The 23,860-nt window shown below is 39.3% G+C and overlaps 1 long non-coding RNA gene and 1 pseudogene across 1 annotated transcript; both read left to right on the top strand.

Annotated features, from left to right (window-relative positions):
* The first annotated feature begins 93 nt into the window (after positions 1 to 93).
* Positions 94 to 23,788, top strand: LOC144322391 (uncharacterized). Its single transcript, XR_013388041.1, has 3 exons — positions 94 to 297; positions 21,195 to 21,349; positions 23,233 to 23,788. It is a non-coding gene; the product is annotated as an uncharacterized LOC144322391 (long non-coding RNA).
* Positions 5,004 to 5,980, top strand: LOC144321738 (high mobility group protein B1-like; annotated as a pseudogene).
* Positions 23,789 to 23,860: the final 72 nt, after the last annotated feature.

The following is a 23,860-nucleotide window of genomic DNA, read 5'->3' as shown; positions in this document are numbered from 1 at the left end:
CGCGCCCCAAGCACACCCACCCGCCCCACCCCCGCCCCGCGCGGCTGCGGCGCGTGCGCCCGCGCGAGAAGACCTCCGCGGGCCGGTGGGCGCGCGCCCCGCCCAGTGCTCCTGAGCCTCGTGCCGCGGCCCTCGGGGCTCGGCTGGCGACCTCGCGTGGGGAGGAGGCGCTGAGGCAGCGCAGGAGGCCGGCGGCGGGCTCCGACACCTGTGGGTCCGGGTGCCAGTGGGCACCGTCGACCAGTGTCCGGCTCTGCGGCGCCGGGTCTTCTCGGCAGTCGGGCTGCCAGCGGCAAGGTCAGTGCTGGCCCAGAGGAGGCGTCCCGGGAAGGGGCTCCGCGGCGGCGGCTCTCGGCTCCCGGCTCCTGGCAGCCGAGGCGGCGCGTCCGGCCACCCGCACCTGCCTGGGGAGGTGAGAATGACTCATCCAGGCGGCCTTGGCCGGAGCCCTTCCCTCCGTCGCCAGACCCTGCTGCAGCGTGAGGGCCTCCGGGCGGGCGACCCGCGCGTTAGGGCGCTCACCTTGGCAGTGCCCCACTGCGGAGTGGCCAGATGAGCCTTCACAGAGTGCTCTGCTGGCCCAACTGTTCCTGTGCGCTGTATTCTGAGGTTATTGGTCCTCCATCCCCAGCAGCAAAACGTACCTTGATATGCCCCACTCTTTGCTGCCCAGCCTCATCCCTCAGACTACCCAATTAGCAGTTCTGAGGGCTGTAACGTGCATTATTACACCATACTAGGTGCTTTAAAGAAAGTGAGGGTAAGAAAAAGAATGTCAGAAGTCATGAATTCCCTAAAAGCTAATTATAAAGCAGTAACTGAAGAAATACAAATGATATGCTGAGGATTTTTATTTAAATTATTTTTTAGGGACACCTGGGTGGCTCAGTGGTTGAGAGTCTTGCCTTTGACCTAGGTCATGGTCCCTGGGTGCTAGGATCGAGTCCCACATCAGGCTCCCTGCTTCTCTCTCTGCCTATGTCTCTGCATCTCTCTGTGTGTCTCTCATGAATAAATAAATAAAATAATTTTAAAAAATAAATAAATTATTTTTTAAATGTTTAGTATTTTATTTACATTTTTAATATACTTCATGTTTACAGATAAATTCACAAATACAGTTCACTTCATCCTGTGAGGGACACAAAGACAAACTTATTTTGTCCTTACCATCATGAAACTTAACAATAGAGAATAAAAAGTAGGTACACCTTTAAACAAAATGCCAGATACTAAACACTGTATATATGTTAAGTAATTTAAACTTCACAACATCAACATGAAGTACTGCATTTCATTGATTCGATTATACAGATGCAGAAAGTGAGGCACAGAGAAGTTAACCTAAGATCACATAGCTAATACACAGAATATAGGCATTTTTTACTCCAGAGGCCATTCTCCTAACCATTTGTTTCACTCTACTGCCTCCAGACCACCTTGAGGATATGCATCATCCTAAAGAAATAATTTTTTCAAGGTCATTAATTATGTAAATAATATTATTAAAAGATGTGTTATAAAATTCATGGTCCCATGTGAGGTATAATGTTTTGTTAATGAAGATTTAGGATAATGGTTATAAATTTGTTTGCTGTCATATCAGTGCACATAGAGATTCTTGGTACTGTCTCTGTAACATCTCTCCCTGTCTTTATTTCAGAGGCACCATTGCTAGTTAATTTTACATCTCACACATGAGAAAAAGGTAATGATAGTATTATTACTCACAAGGCCATAACTTCTCAGAACCTGTCTTAAAATAATATAGGTCTTCTTGCCTCTCCAATTTCCTAATACCATTTATTTAATGCTAGTTATATGACTACTTATGACACCACATCATCCATCTTGCCACCTGTGGGTATTGGCTTCTAAAGCTCTCTCAAAACCTAAAATAAGATAAAAAAAAATAAAGGGTCTTTTGCTGGTTGTTACAGTGTTTTATTAACGATAAGCACAAATACGTATCTTACCAAATGTGAATGTCAAATGTGAATGGTAATTTGTTTTCTAGATTATTGAATTTACCTTGTGTAATTTTATAATGTAAATGTATAACAACATACCATCCAACCATGTATTTCCTTGAATTCTCTAGGCTATACTCACTGCATTCCTTGACTGTGCCCCTGCCTTATTCATACTGCCACCAACAGGTAGAATAGGTGAAGGGCCATGGGTTGATGAAGAGAATGATCCTATGGCACAGGATTGATCCCCTCCTTCAACATGGCTTAAGAATGACCAGGGAACAACCTTTTATGATAAACACATTCAACAAACTCAGAATAGAAGGGGAATTTCCCCAACCTAATTAAGGGCATCTATGAAAAACCCACCACCAATATCACACTTAATGGTAAAAGACTGAATACTTTCCACTTAGATCAAGAACAAGATAAGAATATTTGTTCTCGGGAGCCTGGGTGGCTCAGTAGTTTAAGTGCCTGCCTTCAGCCCAGGGTGTGATCCTGGAGTCCTGGGATCGAGTCCCGCATCGGGCTCCCTGCATGGAGCCTGCTTCCCCCTCTGCCTGTGTCTCTGCCTCTCCTCTCTCTCTCTCTCTCTCTCTGTGTCTATCATGAATAAATAAATAAAATCTTTTTTTAAAAAAAGAATATTTGTTCTCACCACTCTTATTCAACATTGTATGGGAGGTTCTAGCCAGGTCTGTTAGGCAACAAAAAGAAATAAAAGGCATCCAAATTGGAAAGGAAATAAAACTAAAACTATAAACTTTGTTCACAGGAGACATGATCTTGTACATAACAAATTCTAAGAAATGCATTTAAAACCTATTAGAAATAATAAATTCAGCAAGCTTGCAGACTACGAGATCACTATACAGAAATCAGTTGTATTTTTCTACACTTGCAATGAGCAATCCAAAAATTGAATTTTTAAAAATTCCATTCTTGGGGGTGCTTGGATGGCTCAGATGGTTAAGCATCTGCCTCTGGGTCAGGTCATGATTTCCAGGTCCTGGGATGGAGCCCCATGTAGTACTCCCTACTCTGTGGGGAGTCTGCTTCTCCCTCTCCCTCTGCCTCTCTCCCTGCTTGTGCTCTCTCTTTGTCTCTCAAATTAATAAATAAAAAATCTAAAAAAAAAAAAGAATTCCATTCTTGGAGCACCTGGCTGGCTCAATGGGTAGAGCATGCTACTCTTGATCTCAGGATTGTGAATTTGAGCCCAACTTTGGTGTAGCAATTACTTAAAAATAAAATGTTAAAAAAAAATGAATTAAAAAATTCCATTCTTGGGATCCCTGGGTGGCGCAGCGGTTTAGCGCCTGCCTTTGGCCCAGGGCGCGATCCTGGAGACCCAGGATCAAATCCCACGTCGGGCTCCCGGTGCATGGAGCCTGCTTCTCCTTCTACCTATGTCTCTGCCTCTCTCTCTCTCTATCTCTGTGTGACTATCATAAATAAATAAAAAAAAAATTCCATTCTTAATAGTATCAGAATAAAATAGTAAATTTAACAAAAGAAGTATAAAATTTATACTCTGAAAACAATGAAAAAGTATTGAAAGAGATTAAGATCTAAGTAAAGATTTTTTTAAATCCCATGTTCGTGGATCAGAAGACACCATTATTAAGATGGCAGTATTCTTTTTTTTTTTTTTTAATTTATTTATGATAGTCACAGAGAGAGAGAGAGAGAGAGAGGCAGAGACACAAGCAGAGGGAGAAGCAGGCTCCATGCACCGGGAGCCCGACGTGGGACTCGACCCCGGGTCTCCAGGATCGCGCCCTGGGCCAAAGGCAGGTGCTAAACCGCTGCGCCACCCAGGGACCCCAAGATAGCAGTATTCTTTAAAAAAAAATAAAATAAAAGAAGGCAGTATTCTCTAGACTGATCTACAGATTCAACACAAAATACCTACAAGAATCCCAACTGACTTATTTTTAACAAACTGATTCTAAAATTCATATGGAATTACAAGGGATCTTGAATAACTAAAATAATCCTGAAAAAGAATAAAGTAGAAGGATTTATACTTCCTAATTTCAAAATTTACTATAAAGCAACAGTCAGTGTGTTACTGAATATGTCAATAAAGATAGACATATGTATCAATGAAACAGGATTGGGAGTCCAGAAATAAACCCATACATCTATGACCAACTGATTTTCAACAAGAGTGCCAAAACTATTCAATGGGATAAGAATAGTCTCTTCAGCAAATGCTGCTGGACAACTGGATATCCACATGCAAAACAGTGAAGTTACCTTACACCATATACAAAAATTAACTCAAAATGGACAAAGACCTAAACTTAAGAGCTAAAACTATAAGACTTTTAGAAGAAAACAAAGGGAAGGGATGCCTAGGTAACTCAGCGGTTAAGCATCTGTCTTGGATTCAGGGCATGATCCCGGGGTCCGGGATTGAGTTCCGCATCAGGCTCCCTGCTCAGCGGGGAGCCTGCTTCTCCCTCTGCTTATGTCTCTGCTTCTCTTTTTCTCTGTGTCTCTCACGAATAAATAAATAAAATCTTAAAAAGAAAACGGGAAAATCTTCATGACAGACTTAGCAATGATTTCTTGGATATGATATTAAAGGCACAGGCAACAAAAGAAAAAAACAGATAAACTGGATTTCACCAAAATTTAAAACTTTTGTGCATCTAAGGACACTATCAAGATTGTGAAAATATAGCCCATGGAATGGGATAAAAATATTTAAAATTATATATCTAGGGGATCCCTGGGTGGCACAGCGGTTTGGCGCCTGCCTTTGGCCAGGGCGCGATCCTGGAGACCTGGGATCGAATCCCACGTCGGGCTCCCGGTGCATGGAGCCTGCTTCTCCCTCTGCCTGTGTCTCTGCCTCTCTCTCTCTATCTGTGTGTGACTATCATAAATAAATAAAAAAATTTAAAAAAAAATAAAAAAATAAAATAAAATTATATATCTGATAAGGAATTTGCATCTAGAATATATAAAGAACCCCTACAACTTAATAACAAAAAGATAACCATATTCTAAAATGGGTGATATAGCCATTACAGTACATTGAGCTCCATAGAGACAGCACCGGGGCAAGTAAGACCCAGACAGGCACTGGGCGACTCTGTGCCTTGCTGAGGAAAATAATTAAACATGGGCAAAGGAGATCCTAAGAAGACGAGAGGCAAAATATCATCATATGCATTTTGTGCAAACTTGCCGAGAGGAACACAAGAAGAAGCACCCAGATGCTCCAGTCAACTTCTCAGAGTTTTCTAAGAAGTGCTCAGAAAGGTGGAAGACCGGGATCCCTGGGTGGCGCAGCGGTTTGGCGCCTGCCTTTGGCCCAGGGCGCGATCCTGGAGACCCGGGATCGAATCCCACGTCGGGCTCCTGGTGCATGGAGCCTGCTTCTCCCTCTGCCTGTGTCTCTGCCTCTCTCTCTCTCTCTCTCTCTCTCTGTGACTATCATAAATAAATAAAAAATTAAAAAAAAAAAAAAAGGTGGAAGACCATGTCTACTAAAGAGAAAGGAAAATTTGAAGACATGACTAAGGTGGACAAGGCCCGTTATGAAAGAGAAATGAAACTTCCTCCCCAAAGGGGAAACAAAAAAGAAGTTTAAGGATCCCAATGTACCCAAGAGGCCTCCCTTGGCCTTTTTCTTGTTTTGTTCTGAGTATTGCCCAAAAATCAAAGGAGAACATCCCGGCCTATCCATTGGTGATGTTGCAAAGAAACTGGGAGAGATGTGGAATAACACTGCTGCAGATGACAAGCAGCCTTATGAAAAGAAGGCTGCTAAGCTGAAGGAAAAATATGAAAAGGATATTGCTGCATACCGAGCTAAAGGAAAGCCTGATGCGGCAAAAAAAGAGGGGGTGGGGGGAGTTGTCAAGGCTGAAAAGAGCAAGAAAAAGAAGGAAGAGGAGGAAGACGATGAGGATGAAGAGGATGAGGAGGAGGAAGAAGATGAAGAAGATGATGATGATGAATAAGTTGGTTCTAGCGCAGTTTTTTTTCTTGTCTATAAAGCATTTAACCCACCCACCCCCCCGTACACAACTCACTCCTTTTAAAGAAAAAATTGAAATGTAAGGCTGTGTAAGATTTGTTTTTAAACTGTACAGTATCTTTTTTTTGTATAGTTAACACACTACTGAATGTGTCTTTAGATAGCCCTGTCCTGGTGGTATTTTCAATAGCCACTAACCTTGCCTGGTCTAGTATGGGGGTTGTAAATTGGCATAGAAATTTAAAGCAGGTTCTTGTTGGTGCACAGCACAAATTAGTTATATATGGGGATGGGGTAATTTTTCATCTTCAGTTGTCTCTGATGCAGCTTCTATGAAATAATTGTTGTTCTGTTAACTGAATACCATTCTAATTGCAAAAAAAAGTTGCAGCTGTTTTGTTGACATTCTGAATGCTTCTAAGTAAATACAATTTTTTTAATTTAAAAAATAAATAAATAAAATGGGTGATGAATCTGATTTCCTCTCTGTGACACCTTTCACTGGCAGAGTCTCTTTTAAACCAAAATTTAGTCAGGCTCCTCTGAACTCTCTTCTCAACCAAGCCCTGACTTTTTGGCTTCTGCGTTCATCCCTACATTGTCCAATTTTAGCAAGAATCCTACTGAGTCAGTTTAACCAGAATCCCCCATCCTTGATATCTACTCACCCTCCATATCTGATTGGGTTCCTCATTTTCCACCATCCCACAGGTAAGGGTTGATCTCCCTGGCCTGCCTTCAGCAAGAATCCTGTTAGGTTGTTTTTCTTGATTACTGCCTTAGTTTTCTTTTAATTTTCCATCCAGTAACCCTGCCCCCTACTCCTTGGCTATAAATTCCCACTTTTCTTTGTTATATTTGAGGTTGAGCCCAATATCTCTCCTCTACTGCAAAACCCATTGTAGTGGTCCCTATACCTATTGTAATAGTCACCCTGAGTAAAGTCTGCCTTATTCTTTAACAAGTATCATGAATAATTTTTCTCTTTAACATCACACCTACTGAGTTCCTACTGAGGGACAGTAAGAACAAGCTGCAGGCAGTTTCAAGATTATGTCATTCCAGTTTAGCAACCCCAGAGGAAAGATAAAATATCTCTCTCAGCATCCGTATTTTAAAAAATCTAAGGGTAGCTCAGTTGGTTAAGGTCAGACTCTTGGTTTCGGCTCAGGTCATGATATCATGTGTCTGTGCTCAGCAGAAAGTCTACTTGAAGATTCTGTCCCTCTGCCCCTCCCCCTACTCATGCGGATTCTCTCTCTCAAATAAGTATATAAATAAATCTTTTTTAAAATCTAGTGAAATCAGTCATAGACAAATACCACATGATTTCACTCATATATAGAATTTAAGAAACACACAAAGGAAAAGAAAGAGAGAGAAAAATCAAGGAACAGACTCTTAACTACAGAGAACAGACAGATGGTTACCAGAGGGGATATGGATGGAGGGCTGGGGAAATAGGTGAAGGGGATTAAAGAGTATATTTATCATGATGAACACTGATGTACAGAATTGCTGAATCACTATATTGTTCACCTGAAATTATTCTAACAGTGTTTATTAGCTAATTGGAAATAAAATGAAAAACTTTAATAAAAAAGTTCTTATTACAGGGAAAAAAAATAAAATAAAATAAAATAAAATAAAATAAAATCTAAGAGAAGGGCACCTGGGTGGCTCAGTGGTTGAGGGTCTGCCTTCAGCTCATGGCGTGATCCCAGAGTCCCAGGATCAAGTCCCACATCAGGCTCCCTGCATGGAGCCTGCTTCTCCCTCTGCCTGTGTCTCTGCCCCTCTCTCTCCGTGTCTCTCATGAATAAAGAAATAAAATCTTAAAAAAAAAAAATCTAAGAGATTTCTCACAGAAGCTATGTGAAGGATGCATTTTCTAAGCTTAGGAAAATTTTATCTAGAGAATGCATACTAATGCCATATATTATGGCTTCGAACTATGTATGATGTCTTTCCCCAGCACTAAAATGTATATTTTACTTTAGTACTTAAAAGGATCTACAAATAGCCAATCCTTACTGACCAAGGAAAAGTGTGAAAGGTGCCTAGTTCAACTGTAAATGGCATTCTGGTCATCTCTTCCATCTTAAAGCATTTCTAGGAAGGTTCTTGAACATTAGTCTGATGAAATTGTTAACCAGGATTGATATATTCAGTAAAATAATGGAACCATTCAGGCTGCATGCTACCAAGCTGCTGAATTTCAAAGGAAATAGATCTTGGCCTCCTCTTCCACTTCTGTCTTCATACTCCATACCTTACCCTTTTTCTTTTTTCTTTATTTTTTATTTAAATTTTGTTAGTTAACATATAGTACAAAATCGGTTTCTGGAGTAGAATTCAGTGATTAATCACTTACATACAACACTCAGTGCTCATCATAACAAATTCTGTCCTTAAGACCCATTATCCACCCACCTCCCTCCATCTCCTACTGCTTTTTTCTGAACTAACTCTGGCCTCTTAACAGATTTAGAATATGCTGAGTCCAGAATTCTGGTGGCCTGCTGCCTTTAAATTTTTAAATTTTAATAAACTTTATTTCTTAGAGCCATTTGGTACACAGAAAATGAGCGCAAAGTACAAAGATTTCCCATATATCACCGCCCCTGCAACACACAGAGACGGCCTCCTCCATTTTCTCCCATGATAGTGGCACATTTGTTACAACTGATGAACCTACATCAGTTTATCATCAGAGTCCACATTTTACATAAAGATCTTGGTATTGTATGTTCAATAGGTTTCGGCAAATGTATAATGATGTGTATATATCATTATAGTGTCACACAGAATATTTTCACTGCTCTAAAAATCCTCCATGCTCTGCGTATTGATTCCTCCCTCCCCCCAACCCCTTACAACAACTGATCTTTCTACTGTCTCCATAGTTTTACCTTTTTCTGGAATGTCATATAGTTAGAATCATATAGTATGTAGCCTTTTCAAATTGGCTTCTTTCACTTAGTGATATGCATTTGTGTTTCTTCCATATCTTTTCCTTTTGGAATTCAGTAAGTTATGGCTTCCCCACTAAAAAGTTACACTTTGATTCAATACCTCGTGGTATATCAAAAAGGTATTCATCTGGGATACGTTCTAAAGGATTTGTTCTTTACTCCAGTTTTCCCTAGGGTATTTTTGGCAGGGAGTCTTTATAGGACATCCATTTGAGTTGATGTTAATATATGTCACTACTTGGAATGTAGTTCTTGATTGGCAAGCTGAACTTACTCCAAATTCCTCAGGGCCCTCTTTTGTAACCCAGTTTATGTTTGGAAAATAGATCATTTTTAGATGGCTCACTCCTAGGGCATGGGATATGCATAGTCCCTGAGATACAGTGTGAGAGGTGTAAGAGTAGGACAAGTCAGTGAAAGGACAGGATTTATTCATGTTGAATCAGGGATCTATTAGAATTCTGATTGCAGGAAGTCTGAAGACCATTTGAGAAGGCCATATGAGAAGAGGAGTTTTGGATGAAGTTAATAAATGTCAAAGTAAAACAGAAAAGCTAACTCATTTTCAAGACGGTAAGTTTATTTTGAGACAAGGTTTGAGGTTTTGTAGTGGGCAATCAAATAGAAAGGCCTCAGTGTCAGCCTTCTTAGCATTTAAGATACTGTTATACAGTCCATTCACATTTATTGTTATTATTGATATGGTCGGATTTATGTCTGCCATTTTGATTTTTGTTTTCTATACGTTTCATGTCTTTTTTTGTTCTCTTCCTCCTTACTGCCTTCTTTTACATTAAGTGATTATAGTGTATCATTTTTAAAAAAAAGATCTTAGTTATCTATTCATGAGAGACACAGAGAGAGAGGCAGAGACATAGGCAGAGGGAAAAGCAGGCTCCCCTCAGGGAACCCAATGTGGGACTCGATCCCAGGACCCTGGGATCATGACCTGACCCAAAGGCAGATACTCAACCACTGAGCCTCCAGGTTGCCCCTATAGTGTACTTTGTAATAAAGTTTTTTTCCATATGCTTAATTGTTTCCTCAAGACAAATTTCTAGAAATGGAATTATTGAGTCAAAAAATGGTACATTTTTAAGCCTTTGATATCTATAGCCAAATTTCTCTCCAGAACAGTTGCTACAGTTTACAGTCCCATCAACAAGGCCTTTATGGGTTGTTGACTGATCCTAGTTATCAGGATCATCTCTTGTAGAGTTTTAACTTAATTCATTATAACTGCCTCTTATAAAATATAGGTCCTGAAATTTGAGCTAAAATCTAGTAAATTAAAGCTGAGAGTTTAATGTGCAGAACTGAGGATCAGATGGGTGCCTGAGTCATTCAGTTAGTTAAGTATCTGCCTTTGGCTCAGGTCATGATCCTAGGGTCCTGGGATTGAATCCTGAGTTGGGCTCCCTGCTCCACGGGGAACCTGCTTCTCTCTCTCCCTCTGCTTGCCACTACCTTTGCTTGTTCTCTCTCTCTCTCTCTCTCTGTCAAATAAATAAGTAAAATCTTAAAAAAAAAAAAAAAAAAGAACTGGATATCAGCTAAGAAATTCGCTTTCTTGTATTTAATACGTGGGGTTATTTAATGGTAATTAATTTTCATAATAAAATCTTGATACTAGAAGTATTAAATAATGCATAATAAAGTTGAGATAAAGCTTTTTATCTCAATTCCTAGCATGTCTCAATCTCAGAATGAGAATGAAAACAAGGGCCTATTCATCTGTTGGACTACATCCTCAGCCAAACTTAACATTAGAGATACATATCAGAAATGCTTTCTTTAAATAAAGCAAGTCATTCTGAGTTTGAGCCCTAGGTTCAGGTCTAAATTCTTAACACCCCAAGCTGGCTGCTTCGCCTATAGTGTGTACTATCAAGTTCTTTCTTTTTCTTGTAGTGATAGGATAATTTTGTATCTTGATAGTGTGGTGGTTACATAAATCTACACACGTGATAAAGTGGCTTAGAATCATATACATATTGTGTCAATGTTAATTTCCAGTTTTGATATCTTACTACAATTACATAAAACATAGCCTTTGAGAGAAATTGGGTAAGAGTACATGTACCTTTATACTATCTCTCTAATTACCCATGAGTCAATAATTATTTCACAATAGAAAATTTAGGGGTGCCTGGGTGGCTCAGTTAATGAAGTGTCTACCTTGGGCTCAGGTCATGATCCCAGGGTCCTGGGATCCACCCTGCATCAGGCCCCTTGCTCAGCTGAGAGTGTTTCTCCCTTTCCCTCTGCCCCTCCCCCTCACTCGTGTGTGTTCTCTCTCTCAAATAAACGAATAAAATCTTTTTTAAAACAAAATAAATAAAATAAAATTTAAAAAGAAAAAAATTTTGATCTCCAAAAACCTTTTAAATTTATGTGTTGCATAGATATACATTCACATGGATTCAAAAATCTTGCTCTCTTCTTTTTCTCCACCCAACCCGTTATCACTACCCCATTTCTACTGCTTCCCTTTTCTTCTATCTCCTTCTAATGTGTTTTATATAAATACATGCAAATATGGATATATACTCTTATTTATCCACCTTTCCCACAAAAAGGGTATGTGTTAGTCTGAGTCCTCAGAAAAGCTGTTGCCAAGACAGAATTAAATGTAAGAATAATTCCTAGAGGTATCCCTGGGGGGCTCAGCGGTTTAGCGCCTGCCTTCGCCCCAGGGCATGATCTTGGAGCCCCGGGATCCAGTCCCGCATCAGGCTTTCCTTGCAGGGAACCTGCTTCTCCCTCTGCCTGTATCTCTGCCCTCCCCCCCTTTGTCTATCATGAATAAATAAATAAAATCTTTAGAAAAAAAAAAAGAATAATTCCTAGAGTTGTAATTATTGGGCCAAGGGAAAATGCATTTGCAATTTATAACAAATATTTCTAAAATTGTTCTCCTTAGGGATTGCACAATTTTGCACTCCCATCGGCAAAATATGACGTTGTCAGTTTCTTCTTACTTTGCCAAAAGAACGTGCTGTCAAACTTTTGAGTTTTCACAATCTACTGTGTTATGATTTTAATTTACATTTATCTTATCATGAGTAAGTTTGAATGTCTTTTAAGATTTTATGTGTTTATCAATGAGAGACACAGAGAGAGAGGCAGAGGGAAAAGCAGGCCCCATGCAGGGAGCCCAACGCAGGACTGGATCCTGGGTCTCCAAGATCATGCCCGGGCGAAAGGCAGGCGCCAAACCGCTGAGCCACCCAGGGATCTCCATCTTTTCATCTGTTTAAGAGTCATTAGTATTTATTTTTCTATGGACTGTTTACTTCCTTTACAAATATTTCTACTGGCTTATTAGGTACTTTTTACATATAAGAAGGGGTTAGCCTTTGTCTGTAAAAAAGATTTGCAATTGTCTTCAAGTTGTAATTTGTCTTTTGGCTTTTTTATGGTGCATTCTGCCATTCAAAAGATATTCTATGCAGAATAAATTAATCATTTATTTTATGGCTTCATAGTTAACTAGGAAGGCTTTCCTCTCTCCAAAGTTCTAAAAGAATTATCCCATGCATTCTTCTGGTACTTTAATGTATAAACTTTTTAGGTATGATTTTTAAAATTAAATCTGTTGATTTGAAATTTACCTAAGTGTATAGTACAAAATATGAATTCACCGATCATTCTTGAAAAAACTATCCAATTGCCCTAAAGCCATTTATTTAAAAGATACATGTTTAGGGGTGCCTGACTGGCTCAACGGAAGAGCAAGCAACTCTTGCTCAGGTTAGTGAATTTAAGCCCCACATTGGGAGTAGAGATTGCTTAAAAAAAAAAAAAAAAAAAAATGATGATGATAAACTTTTAAAAAATTAAAAGATACATGTTTATTCTAATGATATGGAATGTCACCTCTATCATATTCTACTATGTATTTGTTCTATTTCTGGACATTTTCATCAGTTCCATTTATCTGTCTATCCACAAGTACCATAATGTTTTAATAATTAAGGCTATATGGTTTTTTATTATTTGATATCACTAATCTCAGTGCTATCACAGTTCTTCCTTTTGAGAGTTTTACTATTTTTGCTTACTTCCCACTATAAATTTAGAAATCAGCCTAATTGTCCCCTATTGGTTAAACCTATTGGTATTTTTATTGAGATCACATTAACGTAGGAGTGCCTGAGTGGCTCATTTGGTTAATCGTGGGACTCTTGGTTTTGGCTCAGGTCATGATTTCTTGGTGATGAGATCAAGCTCCCTGTGAGGCTCAGAGTTTGCTTGGGATTCTCTCTCTCCCTCTGCCCCTCCCCCCATGCTCCCGCGTGCTCTCTCTCTCTCTCAAATTGAGAGAGAGCCGGCAGGGAGGGGCAGAGGGAGAGACTCTCAACAGACTCTCTGCTGAGCAGGGAGCCCAGCAGGGGCTCCATCCCAGGACCAATGAAATCATGACCTGAGCTGAAATCACGAGTCCCACCCTTAACTGACTGAGCCACCCACGTGCCCCAATAAATAAACCATTTTTTAAAAGATTTTATTTATTTATTCATAAGAGACACACAGAGAGAGAGAGAGGCAGAGACACAGGCAGAGAGAAGCAGGCTCCATGCAGGGAGCCCGATGTGGGACTCGATCCCAGGACTCCAGGATCACACCCTGAGCCAAAGCCAGACGCTCAACCACTGAGCCACCCAGGCGTCCCAATAAATCTTAAAGAAAAATCTTAAAGATCTTAAAGAAAAAAGAAAAAAAAAAAAGAAAGAAAGAAAGAAAGAAAGAAAGAAAGAAAGAAAGAAAGAAAGAAGAAAGGAAGGAAGGAAGGAAGGAAGGAAGGAAGGAAGGAAGGAAGGAAGAGAAAGAAAGAAGAAAGAAAGAAAGAAAGAAAGAAAGAAAGAAAGAAAGAAAGAAAGAATGAAAGAAATCACAATAATTTACAAATTAACTTAGGAAGATTTTTTTAGTGTTCCTATCCCTAAGAATATGGTACATTTTTCTATTTGTTTAAGACTGAATTTATACTTTTGAAAATGTTTTAACATTTTTCTCAAAAAACTTTTGCCTGTTTTATTCCTAAGTATTTATTATTTTGTGTTGCTTTTGGAAAGGGGATTTTCTTTTCCAATATATCTTCTTTTTTCCCCCAATATATCTTCTGATTGTACATTTGTATATACAAAGGCTTTTGAATTCAGCCTATTAATTTTTGTATTCAGCCACCTTACTGAATTCTTTCTTTCCATTTCTCTCTCTGCCCCCTCAGTAGTAGTAGTAATAGTAGTGGTAGTAGTAGTAGTAGTAGTAGTAGTAGTAGTAGTAAGTTTTGAGTTGATTATCTTCAGTTTTTCAGGCATACAATCATATCACTTTCCAATGATAGCAGTTTACTTTCATATTCCTAATTTTTTTAAGATTTTATTTATTTATTCATTATAGACATAGAGAGAGAGAGAGGCAGAGACACAGGCAGAGGGAGAAGCAGGCTCCATGCAGGGAGCCGGACAGGGGACTCGATCCCAGGTCTCCAGGATCGCACCCTGGGCCAAAGGCAGGTGCTAAACCGCTGAGCCACCCAGGGATCGCTTCTTCTTCCTAATTTTTTATGCTTTCAATTTATTTCTATTTTCTAATTCTGTTAGCCACTGTATCCTCTACCAAGTGAAGATAATAAGAAGCCAGGTAAGCAGGTATTCAGAAGTGCCAGAAGAGAATGAGGATGCATCTTAGATTGGTATTTGTCATATTTTTTTCCATTGTAGCTATCAGTTGTGCCAGGCACTGTGTTAAACTCTTATTTTACAAAATTCCCTATAATGCTACAAGCACTTTATGATGTTTATACTACCACCATCCCCATTTTACAGGTAAAGGATCCTTTTTTTTTTAAGATTTCATTTATTTATTCATAGAGACAGAAAGAGAGAGAGGCAGAGACACAGACAGAGGGAGAAGCAGGCATCATACAGAGAGCCCAATGTGGGACTTGATCCAGGGTCTCCAGGATCACGCCCTGGGCTGCAGGCGGCGCTAAACCGCTGCACCACCGGGGCTGCCCTACAGATAAAAGATCTTAAACAAGGAAAAGTAAAAAACTTACCCAGATCACAAAGAAAGTGGCAAAACTGAGATTTAGATCCAGGTCTGTGTAATTCCAAAAAAACTACTCTTAAAAAAAAAAAAAAAAAAACTACTCTTAATTGCTAGGCTAATTGTGTATACCGGAGAATAGCATAAAGAAGTCTTTGCTATAACTTCTGGCCATAAGAAATCTGACTTGCTGAAGACCCCTACCTCTGACCTATGATCTGTAGTTTGGCATCCATACTCATTTATTGATGTGGTTGTATAAGCTCCCTAGGGTGTCCTTGAATGGATTACTAATTGCCATAGCCTCTGAAATGAAATAAACTTTTGTGTAGAGTATAGTTTTATTTTGTATTTTATAAGTGATGTTTGATAAGATAATGCAGTGTGCATAAGCAAAGACACAGGCTCATGTATGCCTGCCATTTCTTGCTGCCCCATTCATATGGAGCACTTGCAATGTCCCCATAAACACAGAATTCTGGTGGACCCATGATGTTGGGAATTGTTCAAGACCCAAAGTAAGTATAAGGTAAGCATATTATGAAAGTCACTGACTTCCATAGTGTGTTGCTAGATGTACACATATCAAGAAGTAAAATAAAACTAGAGTTAATTTTGTGCAGTGTTTCTATGTTTTGCTAAGAATGAAATACATATGCATGAGTTAGCTACAAAATATGAATTAAGTAATGTTGGTGATCCTACATAAGGGTTAAATGATCTGATATTTGCATTTAAAGCTGGCACTGTACAATACAAAGATTAACAGTAAAATTCAGGGTTATTATTTAAAGTTTTAAATGTTTCTTTACTTAGAATAACATTAGACAAGGCAAAAAAAAAAAAAACAGGACAAGTCAGGAGAGGGGGGAAGTGGAGAATATAGTAAAAAGGAAAAGCACCTTTTTTTTTTTTTAAGATTCTATTTATTTTTTCATGAGAGACAGAGAGGCAGAGACACAGGCAGAGGGAGAAGCAGGCCCCTTGCAGGGAGCCCCACATGACTTGATCCGGAACGCCAGCATCACGCCCTGGGCCAAAGGCAGGCGCTAAACCGCTGAGCCACCCAGGGATCCCCTATTTTAGTACCTTTAAAGACAATTTTTCCTACTCTTTGAACATAGAGCCAGCATTTTCATTTTACTCTGGATTGTACAAATTATGTAACCAGCCATTTTTTTTAAAGATTTTATTTATTTGAGAGAGTGGGGGTGGTGAGGGAACAGCATAGGAAGAGGGACAAACAGACTCCCTGCTGAGCATAGAGCCTCATGCAGGGCCCCGGATCCCACGATTCCCAGACCATGACCTGAGCCAAAATCAAGAGTTGGATGCCCAACCGACTGAGCCATCCAAGTGCTCCTGTAACCAGGTATTTTTTTAACAAGCCTTCTAGTGATTCTGAAATAAGGGCGGGATTGAAAGCCACAGAAGCAAACGATCTTTTAAAGTTCTCGGCACTGAGGCCTCAGGACCAAGAGCATTGGGTGGGCCGATGCTGCCCTCTAGTGTCTCTGGCTGCCATCTAGTAATACTACATTTCTGCATCATAGTAATCTGCTATGTGAGGGCTTGTGGTCTTGCTGCCTGTTACCACCCTGCAGAGATTTCCAGGAAAATCTTAGCTCTTGAGCATTAATAAAAATGCTCATGTATAATGCTGTGTCAACACACAAAAATCTGAGAAGAAAACTAATTAAAAAGAAAATTAAGAAACAATTCCAATCACAATAGCATGAAAAAGGAATACTTAGGAATAACTTAACCAAGGAAACAGAGTTATTTAATAAGTAGAGAATCTCATTTTGTCAGACGAAAAGGTGCTAGAGATCTATTACCACAGGTAGGAGATAAGGGGTGAGTGAAATGGGTGAAGAGGATCAAAAGGTACAAACTTCCAGTTATAAAATATGTCATGGTGATAGAATGTATAGCATGGTGACTATAGTTAACAATACTGTGTTGCATAGTTGAAAGTTGCTCAGAATATATCTTAAAATCCTCGTCACAAGAAAAAAAATTTTGCAACCTTGTTAGGTGATGGATGGTAGCTAGAGTCGTGGTGGTGATATTTTTGCAATATATACAAATACTGAATCATGTTGTATACCTAAAACTAATATAATGTTATATGTCAATTGTACCTCAATTTTTTAAAGATGATAAATTTTATTTTATGTTTCTTAACATAATTTAAAATTTAGAATTTTTAATGTTGGACTTCTGGGTGGTTAAGCGTCTGCTTTCAGCTCAGGTCATGATCCTAGAGTCCTGGGATAAGTCCCGTGTCAGGCTCCCTGCTCAGTGAAGATTCTGCTTCTCCCTTTTCCTCTACCCCTCCTCCTGCTCGTTCTTGCTCTCTCTCTCTCTAATAAGTAAGTAAAATCTTTTTTAAAAATTTAATGTTGCTGATAAATAGCAGCAACCATGTTTCTCTGTCCCCAGTACCTAATATAATGCTTGGCAAATTTTAGGAATTAGGTAATATTTTCTGAGAATAAAACACAGCAGAATTTCATTAGGTTTGTTTGGAGGGACAAATTTAAATTAGTGGTGTGTCTTTGAGGATTTTCTTTAAGGGGCTCTGATATGACCCATAGTACACATGAGTCAGCAACTGTGAAGAGTTTCCTGAAGAAACTCTACTATTATAGTAATTGTGGCACTATAGCAAAGTCATGGAAGCAGAATCTGGCTTTGGCAAGTTTTCTGGAAACAAATAAATTTGAATTTATAGTTGTGCAGCACTCCAGAATCCACACAGGCTTTTCATGTACTTCATCTCCTTTGTTTGAGTACCAAATCAGTAAATAAACCTGTAGGAAAGGCCTACTCTGCAAAAACACATAAAATTATCTTTGGCTCTAACTCCTGAGTCTGGAGACAGAGGAACAAGGGTGAATGAGTTGCTGCAGAGGAGTTAGGAGCAGATGGTTTTAATGGCTTAGTAGGATGGCAGTGGCTGTGGGTTATCTGTAAGGTAAAGAGTGCACTGGTTGGAGCAGGTGCAAAGTTTGCACAATCTGATGGCTTTCTTGTGGGCAGGAGGTTAGACTAATGGGAGACTGAGAACTGTTTCAGCAGTAAAAAGGCAGCAGCAGCTGCAGGAAGCAGAGCTGGTTGGGGAAGAGATACAATATTCTGTTCACTCTCTCTTCATCCCATTGGTGAGGAAGGGAGTGTCCTAGGGTTCTGGAGGTGACTGAACTCACAACACTGCACACTGGACCTATGAGATTGACAGCAGTTTACTAATCACATATATTCCCAGCCTAGGGAAGGAGGACACCAAACACCATGCAACATCACACTGCTCTCAGGAGTGGAGAGAACAAACAGGGCCTTTAGGAGACAGGCTTTGTAATAACAAGACGATGGGGTGACGGTTGGTTCTCATGGGAAGATGTGATTGGCAAATAATTCCACAGGCTGCAGGGGCATGAAGCCCATTAGGCTGCGGGAGAGTCAGGTACAGCCAGTCCAGCTGATAGGGATATTAACAAAGTAGGGGGCCTTTCCTGCTGGGTGAGGGGCATTTCTGGCAAGAGTTGAACTCATAGTTATAACTTTGGAATCCCATAAGGCTCAAAGATGTCAAGGCAACACATTAAATTTTAGGCCTCCTAATAAATACATAGCAATAATAAAAGATTAAGGGTGCCTGAGTGGCTCAGTTGGTTAAGTGTTTGCCTTTGGCACAGGTCATGATCCCAGGGTCCTGGGATTGAGCCCTGCATCAGGCTTTCTACTCATCACCCTGCTTCTCCCTCCTCCTCTGTCCCACCCTCTGCTCATGCACTCTGTCTCTCTCTCTCTCTCTCTCTCAAATAATAAAATCTTTAAAAATAATAATAATAAAAGATTAAGCTACTTTGTAGGTTTCCTGACACAAGCTGCTTTTTATTTGTATATTCATGATATTTTATTTGTATTAAATTATCATTCATTGCTCTTTGGTAGAAAAAGTCTTGTTCTTGAATTATGGAATTTTTAAGTTCAAGAAAGTTATTGAAGGAGCTCAAATCCATCCCATGTTTAGGGAGGAATATTCCTAAATCATCTTAAATGTAAAGATCTATTTTGGTTTGAAGACATAATAATAAGGTCTCTAAAAAATAACGTAGTATTTTGTTTCTTTGTCTTAAATAATTTCCCAAATATTCTTTTTTTTTAAGATTTTATGTACTTATTCATGAGAGACACACAAAGAGAGATAGAGACATAGGCAGAGGGAGAAGCAGGTTCCCTGTGGGGAACCAATGTGGGACTCAATCCCAAGGACCCCGGGATCACAACCTGAGCCAAAGGCAGATGCTCAACCACTGAGCCACCCAGGCATCCCAATTCCCCAAATATTCTTAGACCTAGGGGGAAAAGCCTTCATGCTAATGGGTTTTTTGGTAACAGCCTTATCGAGACGTAATTCACACATCATACAATTGGCCAACTTAAAGTGTAAAATTCAGTGTTTTTTAAAATATATTCAGAGTTAGGCAACCATCACTACTCTCAATTTAAGAATACTTTCATCACCCCAGAAGAAACCCCATATCCTTTAACCATCCCCCTCAACCTTTCCATATACTACAACCCTAGGCATTCACTAATCCACTCTGTCTCTATAGATTTGCCTACTCTGGACATTTCATGCAAATAGAATCATAAAACATTGGTCTTTTGATACTGGCTTCTTTCACTAGCAGAATATTTTAAAGTTTCACCCATGTTGTAGCACATATCAATATTTCATTTATTATTATGGCTGAATAATATTCTATTATATGGATATACCACATTTGTTCATCCATTCTTCTATTTATAGGCATTTGGGTTGTTTCTGCCTTTTGGCTGTTATGAGTAACAGTTATGAACATTCATGTGCAAAGTTTTTTGTGGACACTGGGCTTGTCTCTTTACAATTCATACTCACTGATATGAGCCCTCGTGGGTCCCAATCAAAAGTCTATGGTGTTTACCAGAGCCTCTCCTCCTTATCAGGCCCTGACTCCAATTCTTGTTCCCTCTATCCTATAAATCTGTGAAATTTTCTGCTCAGCTTTTCAGCCTCTTGGCTCTTGTCATTGACAATAGCCTTAAGTTTTGGAAAAGACAGCACTAACTGTCACACTCACCTCTGAAAACTTTTCTTCTCACCTGAGTCTTGGCCTCATAATTCCTCACTGCTTTAGTATTACCTTCAAACAGATTTTTTAAAGTTTTCATTTAAATTCTAGTTAGTTAACATACAGTGTTAGATTAGTTTCAGGTATACAATATAGTGATTCAACACTTCCATACAACACCTGGTGCTCAGCACATGTACTCCTTAATCCCCATTGCCTATTTAACCCATCCCACCACCCACCTCCCCTCTGGTAACCCTCAGTTTGTTCTCTATAGTTAAGAGCCTATTTCTTGGTTTGCCTCTCTCTCTCTCTTTTTTCCCCTATGCTTGTTTTGTTTCTTAAATTCCACACATGAATGAAATCATATGGTATTTGTCTTTCTCTGACTTATTTCACTTAGCATAATGTGCTGTAGCTTTATCCATGTTATTTACAAATATTTTCTCACAGTCTGTGCCTTCATGGATCATGCCTCAAACAAATATTTTTTAAAAATTTGTCAGGCTTTTCTAGTAGCTCTCAGCAGAAGAGATGGTCTGAATAAACAATCTGTCATTGGATTGGAAGCTCCCTAATTGTTTACCTTGACATCCTTTTTGAAACTATAGAAGTGGCATATTCAGAAAAATGGAAAATAACATACTTATCAACTTTACTTCTCTAACAATCACTGCCAACAGTATGGGCTCTTGGGATCCCTGGGTGCCTCAGTGGTTTAGTATCTGCCTTTAGCCCAGGGCGGGATCCTGGAGTCCCAGGATCGAGTCCCATGTCAGGCTCCCGGCATGGGCCTGCTTCTCCCTCCTCCTGTGTCTCTGCCTCTCTCTCTCTGTGTCTATCATAAATAAATAAATCTTTAAAAAAAAAAAACAGTATGGGCTCTTTCTTTCTGGTCTTTTTTCTTATGGGTACATTTTTACACAGCTATACTTGTGATACTCAAATAATTAGACATGCTTGGTTTTTCACCTAACCTTATCTCGTCAGTGCTCTACCTAACTACTTCTCATTGTAAATATCATTTTTCCCAAAAGGTATTAAATACCAGTTTTTCATTCTCTAGAGAAGACCTACAGCTCTTTCTTACACCCCAGTGAACCACCTAGCCTATGCAGAAGAAACTAATGATGGATGGAAAATAGAGTAGCCTGCTCTGCTCATCCTGTTGGTCATGGCTCACCAAGTTTGACCAGTGTAGCTGTGGAGCCAAGATGCCAGGTATGAGGGGGCAAGAATAGGAGGTCTGATCAGAATTAATAATACCTTAGCTATGGAGACCTGACATTCAGCCTATTTTAGCTTCTTCCTGCCCTCTCACTCTGCTATGAGTCCTCGAAGTCTGTCAGTTATCAGCTCTTTGCTCTAATCCCTCCTCTGCTTCAGTGTGCTCAGTACACCCACCCTACTCTTCAGCATCCATCCAGCAATAGTACTAGCTTCTGCCTAAGCCTGCTATTTAGGAGATGGCCTGTCTCCTCTGCCCCTGTGTTAAAGTTTTCCTGTCAAGTTGTACTTAAGGCATGTCTTCCTATTCAATACCTGTCTGACTGGTGGAGCAGGTGATTATGAGTAGTATGTTATGGGTATATATATATATATATTATATATATATATAATCAAAAAAATTTTAAAGAAAGAAAGAGGGGAGAGAGAAAAAAAGAAATAAGGACACTTTGACATTTGATATCCCTTCCTCCATCTACTAGGAATGGTCTATGCCAAAGATTACCTGATTTGCGCAGGACGTGTTTAGAGAAGTGGCTCTCAACCTTTTTTTCTGCCCCAATACATTTGACAAATGATTTTCAAATGATCAGTATGCTCCAGTGCACAATTTCTAGCATAGATGCTGTAACTCTACCCCTTTCTCTCCCACACAGCCAAGAACATCTGAAGGGAAGTGACTAAAAGTAGCATATTATAGAGATAAATTTAAATCATCTTTATTTTTCATTGGATGAAACAGTCACAGATTTTGGCATATTATTTGGTGAAAAATCACCAAGGTTGAAAAACACCGCTTTGGAGAAAAGTAGTTATTCTTCTTATGAGAAAACAATTACTAAGAATCTTCTGATGAACAGCACAGATCTGTGTTGCAACTCAATTTATGGTTGGTCATAAGCAAGCTAATTTTGTGATAGATTTTACCTTGAACATAAATTAATCTTCCAGCTCCATGATTAAGCATTATGCCTTTCTCACTCTAATAAAGTAGGTAGTTTATTGGTTCTTCAAAATCCCAAGCCTGTTTATTATCCAGTGAAGTCATATAATTCTCAGAATCAGGAATCTGACTGTACTTTTGCTCCCCACTGACTGCCCAAAGGCCCAGTATTGTCTCCAGCCCCTAATCTTGGGTACTTTTGCCAGCTTAGAATTAAGGTTGTTTGGGAGAAACAGGGAAAGAGCAAGGAGGGGACAAGCCATCTCCCAAAGGAGAAGGGGCAATTATTTATTAGGCATCTCTACTGGACGCATACCGCAATACAAATTCTTTGCCCAAACTTAAGAAGAGCTGTAAATATAAAAAGACATCCTAGGATACTCGAGGGATTTTCTCGGACATGAGAATGATGGCTAATGTTATGAGTCCTTCCCAAATCCCAGGTGGTTAAATCAATTTGTGGTCTTCATATTTCCAAGGGATAGATGCAGATGACTAGGAATGGCTAAACAGCCTAAAAATCTTTCGGCAGTTATCTAGAGAGTTAATAGCAGAAAGCCAATGTCAACTTTAGGGTTTAGTTTGGTTGTAAATAGTCCTCCCAAATGGACACTCTAGAGGGGTTTTACCCCTTCTGGTTCAAAATTCAGCTTTTCCCATTCTGTATTAAATTGTGTCCCTTTTTCAGTATAAAAACTTGTGCTAACCTAAAGGTGTTTTACAGTTTACTACTTTGTAGTAATGCAATGCCATATAGGATTAAAATGTTTATAAAAGATTTATAATTTTTGATAAAGGAAAACTTAAAAGTTTTATAGCATTTGTACCTAAGATAAAAAATCTTTGAGGGTAAGGTGTATATCTGCACAAGGGCTTGAGGAAAATGTGCAATACAAATGAGAGAATATATTGTTACTGAAACTGTTTCTTACAGGTACCTTTTAACTACCATGCTGTTGGAAGCCAGATTTTTAGATGGTAAATATCTTAGACTAGCAGACATCTGTTGCAACTACCCAACTCAGCCATTGTACTGAGAAACCAACCATAGACAAATGGACATGACTATGTTCCTATAAAACTTTATTTACAAAATAGGCAGCTTGATATCCAAATTGTACATTTTCATGAAGCATGCCTTTATTATAGGTAATTGTCATGTTAAAGTGTGACTTAAAATGTAAGTGTTCAATACAAATTTGTGTAAATAAAGCACATAATTTTTCACCCTACACACACAAAAAAGAGTAGATCTACCATATTCATTGATGTAGTTAGTGGTCATTTTTTCCCCTGTGATGGTTGTGACAACCAGAAGTCAGCTAAAACACAGCTTTTTGTTGGAGGACCTGCAGCAATGTTCCTGGTTTGCACAGAGGCGTCTATTATGTGGAAATACAGAGAGTAAGGAGAGAGGTGCTCCAGAACTAGGGCATGGGGCAGGGTTCAAAGTCATTTGGTTTCCTCCCCCTACTTTCCCACAGCCCACTCTCCCAAGTTTGTTGTTCTGATTCTGGATTTGTGGGCAGTTGTTTTGGGTTTTTTTTTTAAGGACTTTATTT

The sequence above is a fragment of the Canis aureus genome, chromosome 10, assembly GCF_053574225.1.
Source record: "Canis aureus isolate CA01 chromosome 10, VMU_Caureus_v.1.0, whole genome shotgun sequence".
Lineage (NCBI taxonomy): Eukaryota > Metazoa > Chordata > Mammalia > Carnivora > Canidae > Canis > Canis aureus.
The sequence above is the reverse complement of the archived record's forward strand: the minus strand, read 5'-3'. Positions and strand labels throughout refer to the sequence as shown.